The sequence below is a fragment of the Entelurus aequoreus genome, linkage group LG07, assembly GCF_033978785.1.
Source record: "Entelurus aequoreus isolate RoL-2023_Sb linkage group LG07, RoL_Eaeq_v1.1, whole genome shotgun sequence".
NCBI lineage: Eukaryota > Metazoa > Chordata > Actinopteri > Syngnathiformes > Syngnathidae > Entelurus > Entelurus aequoreus.
The window spans coordinates 83907037-83930371 of record NC_084737.1 but is presented as its reverse complement, the minus strand read 5'-3'; the positions used below and the strand labels follow the sequence as shown (position 1 = coordinate 83930371).

The 23335-nt window shown below is 41.5% G+C and overlaps 1 protein-coding gene across 4 annotated transcripts in view; it reads left to right on the top strand.

Moving 5' to 3' along the window:
* The window catches only part of arhgap4b (Rho GTPase activating protein 4b), a 95525-nt gene that overhangs the window by 196 nt on the left and 71994 nt on the right, over positions 1-23335 (top strand). The window lies entirely within an intron of this gene.

Sequence of the window (23335 nt, the reverse complement as noted above, 5' to 3'; positions counted from 1 at the left end):
GTGCGTGTGTGTGTGTGTGTGTGTGTGTGTGTGTGTGTGTGTGTGTGTGTGTGTGTGTGTGTGTGTGTGTGTGTGTGTGTGTGTGTGTGTGTGTGTGTGTGTGTGTGTGTGTGTGTGTGTGTGTGTGTGTGTGTGTGTGCGTGTGTGTGTGTGTGTGTGTGTGTGTGTGTGTGTGTGCAAAGTGACTTTATTTGTACACTTTGTAGGTGACACATGCTGACTCTTAAGGGGGACATTATGTAATGTGTGTGTGTGTGTGTGGGGGGGGCTTTGCTGGCGTTAATGTGGCCATTGTGTGGAGCTGTGCCTCGGTCTCATTGGTCACAGGAGGTGATTTATGGCGCGTCGCCCGTCTTTAGGACCCCGGCTGTCGACGACACAAAATGTCCTGGGCAAGGCGTGCGAGCGGGGAGCCGTTGTGTGTGTGTTTGCGCTTTGCAGTGCAATAAAAACAACACCGATCTGGGTGGCACTCGTTCTCTTGGCAACCAAAAAAAAAAACCCCTGTTCGTATTGTTGCTCGATTTTTTTTTAGTGTAAGAGCTCATGCGCAACAGTGTTGCGCTCCAGGCCGTTTGGCTGTTTAGTGCCTTGCTCAAGGGCAGGAAGTGACCCACCCCCGGTCTCCATCCAGTTCCCATTTCCACATGTCTCGTTGACACCGGGTCTCCGGGGTTTGTGGCGCCATGTGCAACGGTGTTGGCACTCAAAAGTGTTGCTTTGCATATTTCCCTTTGAACTCTTTACCTTCGGGACTAAAGACTGAACAATAAGTTCCCGTGCACTAAATTAGTCAGTGTCCTCCAAATACATTGTTTATTTACAAACCCCGTTTCCATATGAGTTGGGAAATGGTGTTTGGATGTAAATATAAACGGAATACAATGATTTGCAAATCCTTTTCAAGCCATATTCAGTTGAATGCGCTACAAAGACAACATATTTGATGTTCAAACTCATAAACTTTATTTTTTTTTGCAAATAATAATTAACTTAGAATTTCATGGCTGCAACACGTGACAAAGTAGTTGGGAAAGGGCATGTTCACCACTGTGTTACATGGCCTTTCCTTTTAACAACACTCAGTAAAGGTTTGGGAAGTAAGGAGACACATTTTTGAAGCTTCTCAGGTGGAATTCTTTCCCATTCTTGCTTGATGTACAGCTTAAGTTGTTCAACAGTCCGGGGGTCTCCCTTCTGCTATTTTAGGTGCCACACATTTTCAATGGGAGACAGGTCTGGACTACAGGCAGGCCAGTCTAGTACCTGCACTCTTTTACTATGAAGCCACGTTGATGTAACACGTGGCTTGGCATTGTCTTGCTGAAATAAGCAGGGGCGTCCATGGTAACGTTGCTTGGATGGCAACATATGTTGCTCCAAAAGCTGTATGTACCTTTCAGCATTAATGGCGCCTTCACAGATGTGTAAGTTACCCATGTCTTGGGCACTAATACACCCCCACCGCTTAAGGGATTTGAGACAGTACGAACTGGCCCATACTATAGATCAGGGGTCACCAACGCGGTGCCCGCGGGCACCAGGTAGCCCGTAAGGACCAGATGAGTAGCCCGCTGGCCTGTTCTAAAAATAGCTCAAATAGCAGCACTTACCAGTGAGCTGCCTCTATTTTTTAAAATGTATTTATTTACTAGCAAGCTGGTCTCGCTTTGCCCGACATTTTTAATTCTAAGAGAGACAAAACTCAAATAGAATTTGAAAATCCAAGAAATTATTTTAAAGACTTGGTCTTCACTTGTTTAAATAAATTCATTATTTTTTTTACCTTGCTTCTTATAACTTTCAGAAAGACAATTTTAGAGAAAAAATACAACCTTAAAAATGATTTAAGGATTTTTAAACACATATACCTTTTTACCTTTTAAATTCCTTCCTTTTCTTTCCTGACAATTTAAATCAATGTTCAAGTAATTTTTTTATTTTTTATTGTAAAGAATAATAAATACATTTTAAGTTAATTCTTCATTTTAGCTTCATTTTTTTAGACGAAGAATATTTGTGAAATATTTCTTCAAACTTATTATGATTAAAATTCAAAAAAATGATTCTGGCAAATCTAGAAAATCTGTAGAATCAAATTGAAATCTTATTTCAAAGTCTTTTGAATTTATTTTAAAATGTTTGTTTTGGAAAATCTAGAAGAAATAATGATTTCTCTTTGTTAGAAATATAGCTTGGTCCAATTTGTTATATATTCTAACAAAGTGTAGATTGGATTTTAACCTATTTAAAACATGTCATCAAAATTCTAAAATTAATCTTAATCAGGAAAAATTACTAATGATGTTCCATACATTTTTTTTTAAGTTTTTCTCTTCTTTTTTTCGGTTGAATTTTGAATTTTAAAGAGTCGAAATTGAAGATAAACTATGTTTCAAAATTTAATTGTCATTATTTTCATGTTTTCTCCTCTTTTAAACCGTTCAATTAAGTGTAAATATCATTAATTATTAATAATAACATAGAGTTAAAGGTAAATTGAGCAAATTGGCTATTTCTGGCAATTTATTGAAGTGTGTATCAAACTGGTAGCCCTTCGCATTAATCACTACCCAAGAAGTAGCTCTTGCTTTCAAAAAGGTTGGTGACCCCTGATCTAGAACAACAACTACCCCACAGCAGGTGGGGTTTTGCTCCCCAGAGCAGTTAAAAAAGTCAGGAGTTTGAAGCCTTAACGGTATTGCAGAAGTGAATCACCTTTTCTCCAAGAACCAGCTGCCGTTTCCATACTCACATTGCGGATTGTGGATACTTGAGAGACCGAACAAGGTCAAGTCTCAGCATTTAAGGCTCATTTTAAATAGCTCACTTGAAGCAAGATGTTGTATTGTGAGTTGTCCAGTGAAAGGTTGTACAAATACTCTCAAGTTCAAATCCTCATGTGTCGGAAACACAGGCATTTTACATGTACTAGTATTGGTGAGGGTTGGGGTGCGCACTTTCCAACTGGGTCGTGAATCCACAACCCTGTCCTTACTGACTGAACGATGGCCACCCCACAGTGTTGGTGGGCTGCTTGCCACGCAGCTTTAATGCCTTACTAAAGAGATGTATGAAGTGAACTGGCCCGTAGTTCTTGTTTTGGTAATGTTACCAACATGGCTAGAGATCATTATAAAGCAGGCCTGGGCAATTATTTTGCCTCGGGGGGCCAGATTTGAGAAAAATGTTTGTCTGGGGGCCGGCATATCTGATTTTTAGGAACACGTTATGACAGACCGCCTTAAAAAAACGGAATGGAATTTAACATGTTTTTACTTGACGAGACACTTAGACTTCGACAAACTTTAATGATCCACAAGGGAAATTATTCAACACAGTAGCTCAGTTACAATGATGGAAAGTGTAAGGATGGAAAGGACAATGCAGGTATAGACTAATATAACAATAAAAAAATCTAACATATATATGAATATATACATAATATGTGTACAGTATATTATATATATATATACATATATATTATATTATGTCTATAACATATATACAATATATACCAATGACCATGTACAATATTACAGTATATGTGACAGCAGCAGCATAAAATAGAGAGTAGATCCAGCAGAGAATAGAAAATAGACATTATAAACATTATAAACAAAGAGAAGTAGCTAACATGTCAGGTGTCAGGTAATAGGCAGATATCATCTATTGCTATATGGCAGGGGTGTCCAAACTTTTTCCACTGAGGGCCGCACACTGAAAAATCAAAGCACGCGGGGGCCATTTTGATATTTTTTCATTTTCAAAACCAACACAATACACACTTCTTTTTTTTTTTAAACTTTGGGGCTCCCTCAAGTTAGGTCCGAGGGACCCAGAAGGGTTTCAGTCTTAAAAGGTTAAAAATAAGTCATATATTATTTTTTTTATTAAACGCTTGAATCTCTAATTCAACTTCAGGTTATATATATATATATATATATATATATATATATATATATATATATATATATATATATATATATATATATATATATATATATATATATTTTTTTTTTTTTTTTTTTTTTTTTTTTTTTATTTATTTATTTATTTATTTACCGTATTTCCTTGAATAGCCGCAGGGGCGTTAATTAATTTAAAACCTCCTGTCACACCTGCGTTTACCGGAAACCGGCGGGATGGCCGTGCATGCGGTAATTATTTTAAAACCTCTTCTCACTCCGGCGTTTACCAAAAGGAATCCATAAAATTTAGGCGTGCGCTTTGAGTGTGATGTAAGCATACCATCATGAAAAGCACATTTAATTAAAAAAAACGTTATTATGGTCTTACCTGTACTTATAAATGGAGTCCATTTGCAGCTCCTTCTGACCAAAAGCATCGATAACTTGTTTATAGAAGTCTTCCTTATTTTCTTTCTTCAGTTTTAAAAGTCTCTGTTTCGATGGAGATATTCCTTTAATTATTACCTCCTGCTTCGATTGAAAGTCCAGTTTAGAAAACTGTTTTATTTTATGTATGTAATCCTCCATTTTAAAAGTTCAGGCAGAGGACAGAAAAAAAAATCTCTTGCTGCGTGTGTTCACTTCTTCTGCAGTACCGGAAGTCGCAAGAAGGATCACTAGCGCGGCAGCGCCCTCTACCACCAGGAGGCGGGAGTCATTTAATGACTTATACAGTATTTCACACACGCAGCTACGGTATATTAATAAAACATAGCTGCTTACTGTTCTCTTTAGCATACTGTACAGGTATTCAATAGCTTGGACCTTAAATCCTACTGAAAAGCTCTTTATCTTTTTTCCTTTGTGCGATTGTAAACTACTGAAAGCAGTTTCCTCCATTTTGAAAATGAGGACAGATGCGTCACTCGTGACGTAACGAATTTGACCCGGTGGAAGTTCTAGCCATATGCTAAATATTTTGCGAAACGAGTTTGACCCGGCGAAAATTACAGACATGCGATAATAAAATTAATATTTTGCGAAACGAATTTGATCCAGCTTCAATAATAAACCGGCGATAAGGCCAAGCATGCGTTAATTATTTTGAGAAACGAGTTTGACCCGGCAGTAATTCTAGACGTGCGAATACTATATTCCCTGCGCCAATTCAAGGAAATACGGTATTTATTTATTTTTTATTTTTATTTTTTAAATTTTATTTATGTGTTTATTTTATTATTATTTTTTTTACATTTCATGAGCTTTTTGTAAAAACCCTATTTTTGGGGGTAAAAATACAAAATATACAATATTTTTCCCAAAAAAGATTTTCAAAGTGGAATATTTGATGTGAAGTAATTGGATCCCTAAATAGGTCAATAATCCATAGCAAAATTGATTTGAATGTATTATTATTTTAATTTTTTTTTTAAGCAAAGACAGGTGTTTTTAATTCCACTAAAATTCTTGGGGATCTAAAAGTGGTCCACTCATAAAAAGGTCATGCTTTGAATTTGTTTACATTCAACACTTTAAAGGCCTACTGAAACCCACTACTACCGACCACGCAGTCTGATAGTTTATATATCAATGATGAAATCTTAACATTATAACACATGCCAATACGGCCGGGTTAACTTATAAAGTGACATTTTAAATTTGCCGCTAAACTTCCGGTTCGAAACGCCTCTGAGGATGACGTATGCGTGTGACGTAGCCCGGCGAACACGGGTATGCCTTCCACATTGAAGCCGATACGAAAAAGCTCTGTTTTCATTTCATAATTCCACAGTATTCTGGACATCTGTGTTCGTGAATCTGTTTCAATCATGTTCATTGCATTATGGAGAAGGAAGCCGAGCAAGCAAAGAAGAAAGTTGTCGGTGCGAAATGGACGTATTTTTCGAACGTAGTCAGCCACAACAGTACACAGCCGGCGCTTCTTTGTTTACATTCCCGAAAGATGCAGTCAAGATGGAAGAACTCGGATAACAGAGACTCTAACCAGGAGGACTTTTGATTTGGATACACAGACGCCTGTAGAGAACTGGGACAACACAGACTCTTACCAGGATTACTTTGATTTGGATGACAAAGACGCAGACGTGCTACTGTGAGTATGCAGCTTTGGCTTTTTTTTGCGTATGTACGTAACTTTTTTAAAATATATAAGCTTTATGAACCTTGGGTTAGGTGAACGGTCTTTTGGGCTGAGTGATTGTGTGTGTTGATCATGTGTTTGAATTGTATTGGCGTGTTCTATGGAGCTAGGAGCTAGCAGAGGAGCTAGGAGCTAGCATAACACGTACCGTACCGTACGTGCGCGTCACGTATGTAACTTTTTAAAAATATATAAGCTTTATGAACCTTGGGTTAGGTGAACGGTCTTTTGGGCTGAGTGATTGTGTGTGTTGATCGGGTGTTTGAATTGTATTGGCGTGTTCTATGGAGCTAGGAGCTAGCAGAGCAGCTAGGAGCTAGCATAACAAACACGCAGGTGTTATTATGCAGGATTAATTTGTGGCATATTAAATATAAGCCTGGTTGTGTTGTGGCTAATAGAGTATATATATGTCTTGTGTTTATTTACTGTTGTAGTCATTCCCAGCTGAATATCAGGTACCGTGAGTATGCAGCCTTGGCTGCTAAACATTCGATAACTTGACCGTATGTGCGCGTCACTTACGTAACTTTTTAAAAATATATAAGCTTTATGAACCTTGGGTTAGGTAAACGGTCTTTTGGGCTGAGTAATTGTGTGTGTTGATCAGGTGTTTGAATTGTATTGGCGTGTTCTATGGAGCTAGGAGCTAGCAGAGGAGCTAGGAGCTAGCATAACAAACACGCAGGTGTTTTTATGCAGGATTAATTTGTGGCATATTAAATATAAGCCTGGTTGTGTTGTGGCTAATAGAGTATATATATGTCTTGTGTTTATTTACTGTTGTAGTCATTCCCAGCTGAATATCAGGTCACCCCCGGCTCTCACAGCATCTTCCCTATCTGAATAGCTTCAACTCCCCACTAGTCCTTCACTTGCACTTTACTCATCCACAAATCTTTCATCCTCGCTCAAATTAATGGGGAAATTGTCGCTTTCTCGGTCCGAATCTCTCTCACTTCATGCGGCCATCATTGTAAACAATAGGGAACTTTGCGTATATGTTCAACTGACTACGTCACGCTACTTCCGGTAGGTGCAAGCCTTTTTTTTATCAGATACCAAAAGTTGCAATCTTTATCGTCGTTGTTCTATACTAAATCCTTTCAGCAAAAATATGGCAATATCGCGAAATGATCAAGTATGACACATAGAATAGATCTGCTATCCCCGTTTAAATAAAAAAAATTCATTTCAGTAGGCCTTTAAATCTCTATATCAGTTAAGTTAAGTTAAAGTTAAAGTAGCAATGATTGCCACACACACACACCAGGTGTGGTGAAATTTGTCCTCTGCATTTGACCCATCCCCTTGATCACCCCCTGGGAGGTGAGGGGAGCAGTAGCTAGCAGCGTAGCCGCGCCCGGGAATCATTTTTGATGATTTAACCCCCAATTCCAACCCTTGATGCTGAGTGCCAAGCAGGGAGGTAATGGCTCCCATTTTTATAGTCTTTGGTATGACTCGGCCGGGGTTTGAACTCACAACCTACCCATCTCAGGGCGGACACTCTAATCACCAGCTTCAGATAATCTATAGTGTAATTAGTTTAGTATATTTATAATCACAATCGATATAATAATTAGTATAATTAGCATTAGTATATAATTAGTATGTATTTTTTTAAATAATTTTCATATTTTTCATGTTTTTTTGTTTGTTGTATTTATGTCCTTTTTTTGTCGTTGAATCAGTCAATAATTCATAGCAACATTGATTTTGATTCATTATTTTTTGAGAAATTATTTAAAAAAATGGTGTTATTAGAGTCAACAATGCAACTTTTTTTCGTTGCATTTCACCTATTTGCTCTTTTATTCTACTTTTTAATGTTTTTTTAAACATTTTTTTAGTATTTTTTAGACTTTTACATCGGTGAAGCACTTTAGCTACGGCGCTAACGTGATAGCATTGGGCTTAACTGCAGATAGAAACAAAAGAAATACACCCCTGACTGGAAGGATAGACAGAAGATCAACAATACTATTAAACCGTGGACATGTAAATACACGGTTAATGCTTTCCAGCCTGTCGAAGCTTAACAATGCTGTTGCTAACGACGCCATTGAAGCTAACTTAGCAACGGGACCTCACAGAGCTATGCTAAAAACATTAGCTATCCACCTACGCCAGCCAGCCCTCATCTGCTCATCAACACCCGTGCTCACCTGCGTTCCAGCGATCGACGGAGCGACGAAGGACTTCACCCGATCATCAATGCGGTCGGCGGCTAGCGTCGGATAGCGCGTCTGCTATCCAAGTCAAAGTCCTCCTGGTTGTGTTGCTGCAGCCAGCCGCTAATACACCGATCCCACCTACAACTTTCTTCTTTGCAGTCTTCATTGTTCATTAAACAAATTGCAAAAGATTCACCAACACAGATGTCCAGAATACTGTGGAATTTTGCGATGAAAACAGAGCTTTTTTGTATTGGATTCAATGGTGTACCAATACTTCCGTTCTCTCTGTGACGTCACGCGCATACGTCATCACATATAGACGTTTTCAACCGGAAGTTTCGCGGGAAATGTAAAATGTCACTTTATAAGTTAACCCGGCCGTATTGGCATGTGTTGCAATGTTAAGATTTCATCATTGATATATAAACTATCAGACTGCGTGGTCGCTAGTAGTGGCTTTCAGTAGGTCCACGTTAATCAATTCATGGTAATGTGTGTAAGGTGTGTAATTTGTTGTGAGTTCATACACTGTGTTGGTTTTGTTCTTTGAACAAGGTGATGTTCATGCACGGTTCATTTTGTGCACCAGTAAAAAAAACATACGACTTTTTCTTGAATTTGAAAAAAATATATATATATTTATTTGAGAAGTGGCGCTTTCAAAAAGGACACAAAAGCCTCTCGCCCTGCAGAGAATCTCTTTTATCCCCCCCCCCCCGATATCACCTTCTTCCAAATAGCCTTCAACTATATGCCTTCCACAAACCCTGAAAATGATCCTCCACATGAATTCAACCACGCTGGAAAGCAAATAAATGTTGATAGCAGTCCTGGCAGGAGGGGATTGAAATTATGTGGCTGGGTTGTTTTTTTTTGTTGTTTTGCTGCTTTCAGTAGCATTTTGGTTCTGTGCCAAAACACTGAAAGCTGGTAAAATGTTTGAAAAATATCCTTGCCAAGGCCCAAAGCTCTATGTTGTTAATATCAACCATCTTACTCCCAATATCCAATCTGCAGAAGAAGCCCTTTTCGTCCAGTGATGGATGTTGAAGTTCTGCACAGTCAACCTAACACAGTCATCCCTGTGGTGTGTGTGTGTGTGTGTGTGTGTGTGTGTGTGTGTGTGTGTGTGTGTGTGTGTGTGTGTGTGTGTGTGTGTGTGTGTGTGTGTGTGTGTGTGTGTGTGTGTGTGTGTGTGTGTGTGTGTGTGTGTGTGTGTGTGTGTGTGTGTGTGTGTGTGTGTGTGTGTGTGTGTGTGTGTGTGTGTGTGTGTGTGTGTGTGCTCGGTCTGTAATACTGAACCACTATTAGATGTGCCTGGAAACCTTTTGAAAGGAACACATTGTGCCGTAGAAGCATTCGAGTGTGCAGAATGGCCAGCGCCAACTTGATGCGTTTAAATGTGATTTTTGCTGCCCTGCGTAGCAAAACGTCCACGGGTTTAAATCTTGTGAGCCGTGTGAAATAAAGCCAGTACGAGGCAGTTCCAGCTGCTTATTGGAGTTGTCGGTTAGGGTTCCCTGTGAGTCAGAGTAGAGAGTTAAGTCAGTGGGACAAATGAAAATTTGTCCCACGGACCGGGGTTGGGCGTTTTTTTTTGTTTTTTTTTTGTCATAAAAAAATACAATCATGTGTGCTTATGGACTGTGGTAATACAAGAGAAAGAAGGTGAGAATCTGGTAACAAATGAAGGAGGAATTAATTCCCAAGAAAAACAGCAGGGGGTCCATCGTCTGGCGGTGGTTTGGCTTCAAGCGGGAAGATGTCGAACAGACAACCGCAATTTTTCAAGTGTGGGGCAAAAGCTTTGCTACAAAAAGTAGCATTACTGCTAATTTGTAGCATTAGAAAAGTCACATGCTAGAGAGTGAAGAGTGCTTACTCCGCACGTCAACAAAATGCAGAGGCAACCATTTCCAGATCAACACCGTATGAAAAGAATAGTCAACAACAGAAGGAGATAACGTCCGCAGGAACCTACCACATAGCGAAGGACGTACACTATTGGATTTCCTATTACCGTATTTTTCGGACTATAAGTCGCAGTTTTTTTTCATAGTTTGGCTGGGGGTGCGACTTATACTCAGGAGTAGGGATGTCCGATAATGGCTTTTTGCCGATCCGATATTGTCCAACTCTTTAATTACTGATACCGATATCAACCGATACTGATATATACAGTGGTGGAATTAACACATTATTGTGCCTAATTTGGACAACCAGGTATGGTGAAGATAAGGTACTTTTAAAAAAAAAAAAATTATAAAATAAAATAAGATAAATAAATTAAAAACATTTTCTTGAATAAAAAAGAAAGTGAAACAATATAAAATCAGTTACATAGAAACTAGTAATTAATGAAAATGAGTCAAATTAACTGTTAAAGGTTAGTACTATTAGTGGAGCAGCAGCACGCACAATCATGTGTGCTTACGGACTGTATTCCTTGCAGACTGTATTGATATATATTGATATATAATGTAGGAAGCAGAATATTAATAACAGAAAGAAACAACCCTTTTGTGTGAATGAGTGTAAATGGGGGAGGGAGGTTTTTTGGGTTGGTGCACTAATTGTAAGTGTATCTTGTGTTTTTTATGTGGATTTAATTTAAAAAAATAAAATAAAATAAAAAACTTTTATTTATTTATTTTTTTATTTCTTCTGTACCAATCGATCCACGGACCGGTGGTTGGGGACCACTGCTCTAGTATACTCTGGACTGAAGCTGTGTGCCTTCATTGTTTTTGTAGCTGTTGTTTTGAGGCATGTTTAAAAAAAAATAATAATGCACTTTGTGAAAGTCCAAGTATAGTATTTCCCATAGTTGTAGCGGGTATCAGGATTATCTCATGGAGAGCAGGTCCCAAATTCCAAGATGCTGTTTTGAGGCATGTTAAAAAAAAAAAATTCAATAATAAATATGGCAGTGCCATGGTGGCATCTTTTTTTCCATAACTGGAGTTGAAGTTGTTCTTTTATTTTGGAAAAACCTTGTTTTTGATTGATTGATTGAAACTTGTATCAGTAGATTGCACAGTACAGTACATATTCCGTACAATTGACCACTAAATGTGACCTGTGCTGGCAAAATGAGTCACAATGAGGACATTTTAAAAAACTGAGTTATTGTTATTTACACATTCTCCATCTAAAGACCTTCAAAATGATATAAGGTTTGTTGGAATCGGAAGGAAAATGACCGAGTTACATCCGATTGAAGTCGACCAAGTTTGAGGGTCCGTTTTGAGAAACTGTTTACTGTTCCAGAACAGAATGTTCCAAAACAAAACTCCATAGCAACCATGCCTTCAAAGTCCTTGTAGCAACACCAAAGTTGGTACAATTAAAGTCAAATCCCATGTCTAAAGGAGAAATATATATTCAACTCTATTGAAAACGGTTATGTACAAAAATGTCAACACTGTTATGTCACAGTTTTTTTGTTCACTGGTCAGTTTGTCAGCTGGTCAGCTGTCCGTAATATTCCTGACCAGCAGCACTAAGAAGATTCGCCGACTGCAGTGAATTTAGCGCACTTGCAACCGCCTGTGTACCCCATACTTGCCAACCCTCCCGTTTTTAGCGGGAGACTCCCGGTATTCAGCGCCTCTCCCGACAACCTCCCTTCTCCCGACAAACTCCCGGTATTCAGCCGGAGCTGGAGGCCACGCCCCCTCCAGCTCAATGCGGACCTGAGACTGAGTGGGGACAGCCTGTTCTCACGTCCGCTTTCCCACAATATAAACAGCTTGCCTGCCCAATGAACGGAGAGGTTAAACAGGACAATACTGCCATCTAATGGATAGCCACAGGAACACTGAAATTCAAGTATTTTCTTTTTTTTTCTATGTAAATAAAATAAATATATATATATATATATATATATATATATATATATATATATATATATATAGCTAGAATTCACTGAAAGTCAAGTATTTCATATATATATATATATATATATATATATATATATATATATATATATATATATATATATATATATATATATATATATATATATATATATATATATATGAAATACTCCATTTGGTGAATTCTAGCTTTAAATAACCACGCCCCCAACCACCCCCCCACCCCCGATATTGGAGGTCTCAAGGTTGGCAAGTGTGGTGTACCCTCTCCACCTTCTAAATCCATTACGGAATGTAAAACAGTCTAACTTATCCACAAAAATAATAATTAAATGTTCGAAAATCACCTTTTTTCACCAAATATTCCGCTCGAATTACTGTGTGTTGTTTTTCATCAGGGCGCTGCCGTGATACCACAATGCACCGCGCGGGGTGATTCAACCAATGAGGGTACGCCTCACAGCGACCGCTTAGCAACAAGCCGGATTTGTTTATGTCGGAACAGGTTTAAAAACTCGAATTACACTACCGTTCAAAAGTTTGGGGTCACCCAAACAATTTTGTGGAATAGCCTTCATTTCTAAGAACAAGAATAGACTGTCGAGTTTCAGATGAAAGTTCTCTTTTTCTGGCCATTTTGAGCATTTAATTGACCCCACAAATGTGATGCTCCAGAAACTCAATCTGCTCAAAGGAAGGTCAGTTTTGTAGCTTCTGTAACGAGCTAAAGTGTTTTCAGATGTGTGAACATGATTGCACAAGGGTTTTCTAATCATCAATTAGCCTTCTGAGCCAATGAGCAAACACATTGTACCATTAGAACACTGGAGTGATAGTTGCTGGAAATGGGCTTCTATACACCTATGTAGATATTGCACCAAAAAGCAGACATTTGCAGCTAGAATAGTCATTTACCACATTAGCAATGTATAGAGTGTATTTCTTTAAAGTTAAGACTAGTTTAAAGTTATCTTCTTTGAAAAGTACAGTGCTTTTCCTTCAAAAATAAGGACATTTCAATGTGACCCCAAACTTTTGAACGGTAGTGTACCTCGTACAAAACCTTCAAATAAAGGTGATTTAAAGGCCTACTGAAAGCCACTACTAGCGACCACGCAGTCTGATAGTTTATATATCAATGATGAAATCTTAACATTGCAACACATGCCAATACGGCCGGGTTAACTTATAAAGTGACATTTTAAAATTCCCGGGAAATATCCGGCTGAAACGTCGCGGTATGATGACGTATGCGCGTGACGAAGTCCGAGTAACGGAAGTTATGGTACCCCGTAGAATCCTATACAAAAAGCTCTGTTTTCATTTCATAATTCCACAGTATTCTGGACATCTTTTGCAATTTGTTTAATGAACAATGAAGGCTGCAAAGAAGACAGTTGTAGGTGGGATCGGTGTATTAGCAGTGGACTACAGCAACACAACCAGGAGGACTTTGTTGGAGCGCTAGCCGCGCTAGCCGCGCTAGCCGCCAACTTCACCTTGACTTCCTACGTCTCCGGGCCGCCAAACGCATCGGGTGAAGTCCTTCGTCCTTCTGCCGATCGCTGGAACGCAGGTGAGCACGGGTGTTGATGAGCAGATGAGGGCCGGCTGGCGTAGGTGGAGAGCTAATGTTTTTAGCATAGCTCTGTGCCCGGTTGCTAAGTTAGCTTCAATGGCGTCATTAGCACAGCATTGTTAACCTTCGCCAGCCTGGAAAGCATTAACCGTGTATTTACATGTCCACGGTTTAATAGTATTGTTGATTTTCTATCTATCCTTCCAGTCAGGGGTTTATTTTTTTTGTTTCTATATGCAGTTAAAGCAAGATGCTATCACGTTAGCTTGTAGCTAGAGCATTTCGCCGATGTATTGTCGTGGAGATAAAAGGCACTGAATGTCCATTTCGCGTTCTCGACTCTCATTTTCAAGAGGATATAGTATCCCAGGTGGTTTAAAATACAAATCTGTGATCCACAATAGAAAAAGGAGAGAGTGTGGAATCCAATGAGCCAGCTTGTACCTAAGTTACGGTCAGAGCGAAAAAAGATACGTCCATCACTGCCTCTCAAGTCCTTCACTGTAACGTTCCTCATCTACGAATCTTTCATCCTCGCTCAAATTAATGGGGTAATCATCACTTTCTCGCTCCGAATCTCTCTCGCTCCATTGTAAACAACGGGGAATTGTGATGAATACTAGCTCCTGTGACGTCACGCTACTTCCGCTACAGGCAAGGCTTTTTTTTATCAGCGAGCAAAAGTTGCGAACTTTATCGTCAATGTTCTCTACTAAATCCTTTCAGCAAAAATATGGCAATATCGCGAAATGATCAAGTATGACACATAGAATGGATCTGCTATTCCCGTTTAAATTTAAAAAAAAATCATTTCAGTAGGCCTTTAAGATGTTTTCTTGCTATTTCGATGATTGGGATCGCTAGATTGTGGCTTTATGGACTCATTTTTGTGAAAATCTCAATTTCAACCAAGATACATTTTTGTTCACTTATTTGCCTGTAGCTCAAAATTAGCCTGTGCGTATTCCGACTCATTTTGCCAGCACGGGTCACAAATGGTAACACCCCCGATAAGTTTTTCAACTTGTTTAAGTCGGGGTCCACGTTAATCAATTCATGCTAACGTGACATTGTTTAATGCATCCAGCGGGGCATCACAACAAAATTAGGCATAATAATGTGTTGATTCCACGACTGTCGGTATCGGTTGATATCGGAATCGGTAATTAAGAGTTGGACAATATCGGATATCGGCAACAAAGCCATTATCGGACATCTCAAGTCATAACCGACATTTTTTGCTTGCATTTTAAAGCAAAAAAAAAAATGAGGTAGGGCCCTCGTAAGTCGAGGCACCACTTTTTATGGCCAAGAGTGCAGCCTGCCTTGTATCCGTATCCATCGATCTAGTATCTGCTCAGTGAGCTGTTGCAGGGATATATGGGGTAAAAGGCAACATCAAGGGAAAGCACACTGCCTTTAGAGTCTACTCCCTTGAGGACCCTTAAAGGCTTCCTAGCAGACAGGAGATAGAAGTTTATTGCTGCCAACCCTCCCCCTCCCCCCTCCCCCCTCCCTCCACGCCATGCCTTTTAAAAGCATCAGTAAGAGATGAGAGTCACACCCCGGTGAACTAACAACGAACAAACTGGCATCTGATCACACTCGGCTTCCGTAACGTTTTGATTTCCCTTTCCTGAAGAAGGAAGGAAGCTTTTTTCAGAAATAATCCGGAGGTGAGATCATTTTTTTCCCCTGCAAGGATGGGGACTTTATTTATGATCGGCAGCTGCTGAAAAGTGAAGACAAACATTTTTTTTTTTACTCATCATGTAATGTGGAGGCCAGCCAGTAAACGTCACTCCCTGACAACTTCAAGTGTGTGCCGGCTGCAGAGTTAGCCAGCCCAGGCTTTTAGCTCCGTGGTTAGCACGGGCTTGCGAAATAGGATAAAGGCAGGGGCCAGCCCACCTGGGTTACATTTGCATCCATGTACCTATAAGAGTGCATACAGGTTCAAACACTGATTACATTTATTAAACAGACAAGAAGCAAGGAATCATGCAGAGACAGTTACATTTTGCTCACGTATTGGGCTGTACACTTAGTTACAGGGCAGCACGGTGGCACAGGGGTTAGTGCATGTGCCCCACAATACGAAGGTCCTGAGTAGTCCTGAGTTCAATCCCGATCTTTCTGTGTGGAGTTTGCATGTTCTCCCCGTGACTGCGTGGGTTCCCTCCGGGCACTCCGGCTTCCTCCCACCTCCAAAGACATGCACCTGGGGATAGGCCCCTCCCACCTCCAAAGACATGCACCTGGGGATAGGCCCCTCCCACCTCCAAAGACATGCACCTGGGGATAGGCCCCTCCCACCTCCAAAGACATGCACCTGGGGATAGGCCCCTCCCACCTCCAAAGACATGCACCTGGGGATAGGTTGATTGGCAACACTAAAATGGTCCCTAGTGTGTGAATGTGAGTGTGAATGTTGTCTGTCTATCTGTGTTGGACCCGCGATGAGGTGGCGACTTGTCCAGGGTGTACCCCGCCTTCCGCACGAACGCAGCTGAGATAGGCTCCAGCACCCCCCCGTGATCCCAAAAGGGACAAGCGGTAGAAAATGGATGGATGGATGGACAAATAAAAGTCCACTTACAGCGGAGCCAATGAGAGCTCCACTATTCCGCCTATAAAATCCGATAAATAACCATTCAGAATTACTCCATTTACATTTTGTGACTAGAATATTAACCAAGACCCGAGGTCGGGTCGCGGGGGCAGCAGCTTAAGCAGGGAAGCCCAGACTTCCCTCTCCCCAGCCACTTCGTCCAGCTCCTCCCGGGGGATCCCGAGGCGTTCCCAGGCCAGCCGGGAGACATAGTCTTTCCAACGTGTCCTGGGTCTTCCCCGTGGCCTCCTACCGGTCGGACGTGCCCTAAACACCTCCCTAGGGAGGCGTTCGGGTGGCATCCTGACCAGATGCCCGAACCACCTCATCTGGCTCCTCTCGATGTGGAGGAGCAGCGGCTTTACTTTGAGCTCCCCCCGGATGGCAGAGCTTCTCACCCTATCTCTAAGGGAGAGCCCCGCCACCCGGCGGAGGAAACTAATTTCGGCCGCTTGTACCCGTGATCTTGTCCTTTAGGTCATAACCCAAAGCTCATGACCATAGGTGAGGATGGGAACGTAGATCGACCGGTAAATTGAGAGCTTTGCCTTCCGGCTCAGCTCCTTCTTCACCACAACGGATCGATACAGCGTCCGCATTACTGAAGACGCCGCACCGATCCGCCTGTCGATCTCACAATCCACTCTTCCCTCACTCGTGAACAAGACTCCGAGGTACTTGAACTCCTCCACTTGGGGCAGGGTCTCCTCCGCAACCCGGAGATGGCACTCCACCCTTTTCCGGGCGAGAACCATGGATTCGGACTTGGAGGTGCCGATTCCCATCCAGTCGCTTCACACTCGGCTGCGAACCGATCCAGCGAGAGCTGAAGATCCTGGCCAGATGAAGCCATCAGGACCACATCATCTGCAAAAAGCAGAGACCTAATCCTGCAGCCACCAAACCAGATCCCCTCAAGGCCTTGACTGCGCCTAGAAATTCTGTCCATAAAAGTTATGAACAGAATGGGTGACAAAGGGCAGCCTTGGCGGAGTCCAACTCTCACTGGAAACGTGTCCGACTTACTGCCGGCAATGCGGACCAAACTCTGGCACTGATCATACAGGGAGCGGACCGCCACAATCAGACAGTCCGATACCCCATACTCTCTGAGCACTCCCCACAGGACTTCCCAAGGGACACGGTCGAATGCCTTCTCCAAGTCCACAAAACACATGTAGACTGGTTGGGCAAACTCCCATGCACCCTCAAGGACCCTGCCGAGAGTATAGAGCTGGTCCACAGTTCCACGACCAGGACGAAAACCACACCGGTCCTCCTGAATCCGAGGTTCGACTATCCGGCGTAGCCTCCTCTCCAGCACACCTGAATAGACCTTACCGGGAAGGCTGAGGATAACAAGTATTGTTGATATTGTTATTATAAGCGCTAACACAGACTAACTCTTTATAGCTTTTACCATGAATTGATTAACGTGGACCCGACTTAAACAAGTTGAAAAACTCATTCGGGTGTTACCATTTAGTGGTCAATTGTACGGAATATGTACTGTACTGTGCAATCTACTAATAAAAGTCTCAATCAATCAATCAATCAAAGCGGCGACTTGACCACTACAGTGTCTCCCTATCTTTACATCATTGAGTGGTCTGCTATTTCCTCGCTTCCTTGCTCCCTGGAAGTTTATTGTAGATCATAAATCATGCATCTCACCTGGACATGAGATGTCTGAGTAGGTAATCCGACAAGTTGGGACACTTTTGACAGACATTTAGGATCCGGAACTGGCGAGAACCTCACAAAAAGTGCTTGTTCATAAAAATAAAAATAAATATTATTGAACATTTTCTTCCCATGAATTTTTTTTTAGTACAAACCATGCATAAAAAATAAATGTAAGTTTGATTAATATTCTGGAGACCTTTAAACTTTTTTGCTCAAAAGTCCCAATAAACTTTAGTCCCAAACAAAAATATCAAAGATGTACTATTTCTTTTGTTGTTTCTACCCTTTTCAAGACCTTTTAATTAAATAATGTCACAGGTTTGAATTATCGTATTTTCTGGACCATAAGGTGAATTATAAGGCATTCACACTCACATTCACATCATTTTATCAAAAACTCTTAAAAGGGTTCAAATATAATAAAAACATGACATGTTTGGTATTTTTTGTTTAGGGCTGAAGTTAAGGGAGGGCTTTTAGCAGGAAAAAAGTAAAATAAATAAAACATGTTTGAATGCCCTTTGAAAAATGCGAGGACTTTCATGTCCTGTTTTTCTTTGGGGGTTTTATGGAATAACTGCCAGTGCAGTGAAAACATGTGAAAGAATTGAACATTGAAATTGTTAAAAAATGTAAATCTTAGAAAAATCATGTATAATGGAGTAACTCAACAAAAATTGTGGCCAAAAATACAGCAAACATTTACTGGAAGGACAAAAAAGTCAATGTTTGTTAAAAAAAAAAAAAAAGAGTATTAAATTGGTTTCACATAAATAAAAAAGTGACATTTTATAATGGTTTTTAGGGGGGGGGGGGGGGGTTCAAAATTGATTTCTGATGAGGGCCCCAATTCTGACCAAGTTCTTGCACTGCAAAAAGTCAGTGTTCAAAAACAAGAAAAAAATATATATACAAAAATGAGGGGTATTTTATTTGAACTAAGCAAAATTATCTACCATTAGAACAACAAAATTTGGCTTGTCAAGACTTTCCAAAATAAGTAAAATTAGCTAACCTCAATGAACCCCAAAATACCTTAAAGTAAGTATATTCTCACTATTCTCAACCCTTGACTAACACCCTTCCCCCTCCACATCCCACCTCCCCGGATTGTAAATAATCAAATGTAAATAATCAAATGTATATACTTCTTCTTATGCTTTCTGAACTCACTATGTTCTCTGCTCGCTGTACATATCCTACCAAGTCAGACCTACACTGTTACAATGTCCATTTCTCAGATGATGCAATTGTTGATGACTGAAGTGTTGATATCAACCAAACCTAACCCCCCCAATCTTACTTAGAGTTCAGTTTTTGCAGATGTGCAAGAACAGGCTCAAAGATCCTTAATTACAACACAAGTTTGGTGTAGTTGCACAGTGCAGCTGCAAAGGAACGCTCGCTCACAATCAACCAAAGACAAACGTCTTCTTTGCATCTTACAACATATCCTGTGTGGCATCTGATGAGATGTCACCTTTTTTTTTTTCTCTTCAATTCGGAGAAAAAAATAGCCCGAAAAAATCTCCCTGTGTATCACCGTGATCTGCTACATTTGTTCTTGAGTGGCGTTTTTTCATCATCCTGCTTTTTATTCACCAACCCTTTGATAGCCTTGACTTTTATTATAGGATAGGATAGGATAGGATAGGATAGGATAGGATAGGATAGGATAGGATAGGATAGGTCTTTATTGTCATTGCAACAAGTACAACAAAACTATGTTTTCAGCACAAACCCGTTCAAGATTAGACAAACAAACAGTGTACAGGGTTACAGAACAGGAACGCTGAAGGGTCGCCACGAGGCGCCCCGTAAAAGGTGGGGAAAAAGGTAAAACGCTGGGGAGGAAGATGAGTAAAAAAATACAATCTAGACTGGGCTCCTAAGGGGGCCTAGTCTGGAGTGGGAAAAAACCTCCATGCCATGCACACATAAACATGTTACATTTAATCCCGACAACTCGCAACAGAGGGGGGTGGGGAGTTGGGCCCCTGGAGGTCGACTGCTGCTATGAAGCGCTGCCAACCGTCCCATCACCCCGAAGGGGAATCAAGCGTTGGTGAAGGCGGTGGGGGAGGGTGTTGTACAGATGTTAAGTACAATATCACATAGCGTCCAGAGGGGGCGCCGTTGAGTGTGTTGTGGGGATTAACAGTGTGTATTAAGCACGAGTAAAGGAAGCTGTGTGAAGTTTACAAGTCTCTGGAGTCTGTTTTCACGGATATAAACACTACTACAACATGGTGTCAGAAGTAAGCGAACCTACTGTGGGTGAAAAGTGGGTGTAGTTGAGAGAGAGAAGTGAGCTGAAATAGTCCAGCCGAGGTCGTCATTGTTTACCTGGCCGGCGATAGGCTAAGCTACGCTAGGCTATGGTGAGCACGGAGAGCAGCGGATCAGCATCGGAGCCCGGATAAGGACGGGAGATGACAGATCAAATATTGTCCATCGCGCCTCCTCAATCAATCAATCAATCAATGTTTATTTATATAGCCCTAAATCACAAGTGTCTCAAAGGGCTGTACAAGCCACAACGACATCCTCGGTACAGAGCCCACATACGGGCAAGGAAAAACTCACCCCAGTGGGACGTCGGTGAATGACTATGAGAAACCTTGGAGAGGACCGCATATGTGGGTAACCCCCCCCCCCCCCCCCCCTCTCTAGGGGAGACCGAAAGCAATGGATGTCGAGTGGGTCTGACATAACATTGTGAAAGTCCAGTCCACAGTGGATCCAACACATCAGCGGGAGTCCAGTCCACAGCGGGGCCAACAGGAAACCATCCCGAGCGGAGACGGGTCAGCAGCGCAGAGATGTCCCCAACCGATGCACAGGCTAGTGGTCCACCCGGGGTCTCGACTCTGGACAGCCAGCACTTCATCCATGGCCACCGGACCTATGCAACTCCCCCTCGCAAGGGACAGGGGAGAAGAGGAGAGAAGAAAAGAAACGGCAGATCAACCGGTCTAAAAAAGGGGGGTCTATTTAAAGGCTAGATTATACAAATGAGTTTTAAGATGGGACTTAAATGCTTCTACTGAGGTAGCATCTCTAACTGTTACCGGGAGGGCATTCCAGAGTACTGGAGCCCGAATAGAAAACGCTCTATAGCCCGCAGACTTTTTTTTGGCTCTGGGAATCACTAATAAGCCGGAGTTCTTTGAACGCAGATTTCTTGTCGGGACATATGGTACAATACAATCGGCGAGATAGGCTGGAGCTAAACCGTGTAGTATTTTATACGTAAGTAGTAAAACCTTAAAGTCGCATCTTAAGTGCACAGGAAGCCAGTGCAGGTGATCCAGTATAGGTATATATATATAGGTATATATAAAGGTATATACAGTATAGGCGTAATATGATCAAACTTTCTTGTTCTTGTCAAAAGCCTTGCAGCCGCATTTTGTACCAACTGTAATCTTGTACCAACTTCGAGGAGCCCAGCTCGTGGGTGTGAAGTTTACAAGTCTCTGGAGTCTGTTTTCACAGATATAAACACTACTACAACAGGTGTGTGTGTATATGCCCATTGTCTTTGGTGTGTTGATGTACTGTTCATGTTCATAGGCTTGGGGCCGTTCTGCATGCAAGGTGTCGTTGGGGAGGGAGGGAGGGAGGTCAAAAGCGTCCATCATTGAGAACAAAGCCTCCTCGTAACCTCCATCTTTTGGAATTTGATCCTCTGAGAAAGTTAACACAGAAATAATTGAACTTGAACAATATTAAATCACTGTACTGCTAAATCCTACTAAATTCTCAACCCACATTGTCCTCGTAAACCCTTTTTTTTTTTTTTTTTGCTTCGTCTCCCTCCTTTTTCCTATAATATTATTAAGTCCGTCACACTTTCTCTCCTCTCCCTGAAATATCTTTTTACTTCGTTCCGTGCCGATTAAGGTCATGTGCTGTTGAAGGCCTCCGAGCATCCTCCAAGGTCTCGGTGTCCTCCGCAGAGGGAAATCCTTCTCTCATTTATTCACCGTAAATCTCTTATTAACTTTTTCAATTGCTTTTCATAGCCTGAGAAATGAAATTGGAGCTTTTTTTTTTTTAATCAGAATTGCGCTAATGCTGGTATTCTCAGAGCTGATAGTTTTATGCTTTACACATGGAGGTAGGATCAGTCAAAAACTGGCACACTTTGCCGCTCGTTGCGGAGGAGCGGAAGTCCGTTGAGGCTCAGGATGTGGCCAATGCCAGTTGTTACCTGTTTTGTGTGCCAGCCCTCTCCAGTCAAACGTGTGACGACTGTGTCAGATGACTCTTTTTCAGCCTTTCTTTTGTGCTTTCACACAGAAATGTTCCGTTTGCAAGCCTGTTCCCATATTCAAGATGATTTATTGTCAATTCTTAACACGCACAAGACACATAAGAACTGGAAAGTACATTTTGGGCACAGTCCCGCTAAGAGCAGACATACGTTACAGGGAGACAAGACGAGACCGCCAACGGAGCAGCCATTTTTACGGCGCTCCTTAAAAAAAGAGGGGGAAAAGGTGATATTGGGAAAGGGGGGAAGAGTAAAACAAAATATCAGTCAAAGGCTGGATCCATGGCAGGGGCTACAGACTAAGTCCAAGGGGAAAAAACTCATTTGCAATGCACACATAAACACGTTACATTTAATCACGGTAAACTCGCAACAGAGGGAGGGGGAGTTGGAGCAAACAAGCGGTGGTGAAGGCGTGGGGTGGGGGACGGGGGGGTGCGTGCATGTATGCCCAATTATCTTGGGTGTGATGTTGTAATGTTTTTGTGGGCTGAGGCCGATCTACAAGAGTTCGACACCAGGTGTTGTTGAGAGAAAGGGAGGTCAAAAGCGTCCATCGTTGAGGTGTCCTCGGGGGTGTTTTTCAGAACAAGGCCATTCGAGGGAGTAAAACCGTAGATTAGGATGTTGTTTTCCGCGAGCAGTCAAAAAAAAAAACAATGACTTTGTCTGCTCTATTTGTTCATGCTGGGTTTTTTTTAAATTCAATTCAATTTTCCTTCTCAGCAAACTTCTCCATGATGTGATCCATCTTGCGATGCAGTTCAGAAATCGCCGCAGTCTGTGATCCCACAGCACGACCCAAACCTTCCATTGCGACGAACAGCCTTTTGGCTCCTTGAGTGGCTGCCATCGTCTTACGAATTTGACGATACACCAGAGCTATGCCCAGCCCAATCAGCAGGTGCCCCGCGATCACGGTTCCAAATAGGTAGATGTCTCCCACGTCCTCGATGGAAAGGACTGAGAGCATACTTGCCAACCTTGAGACCTCCGATTCCGGGAGGTGGGGGGTGGGGGGTGGGGAGGGGGCGGGGCAGGGGTCGTGGT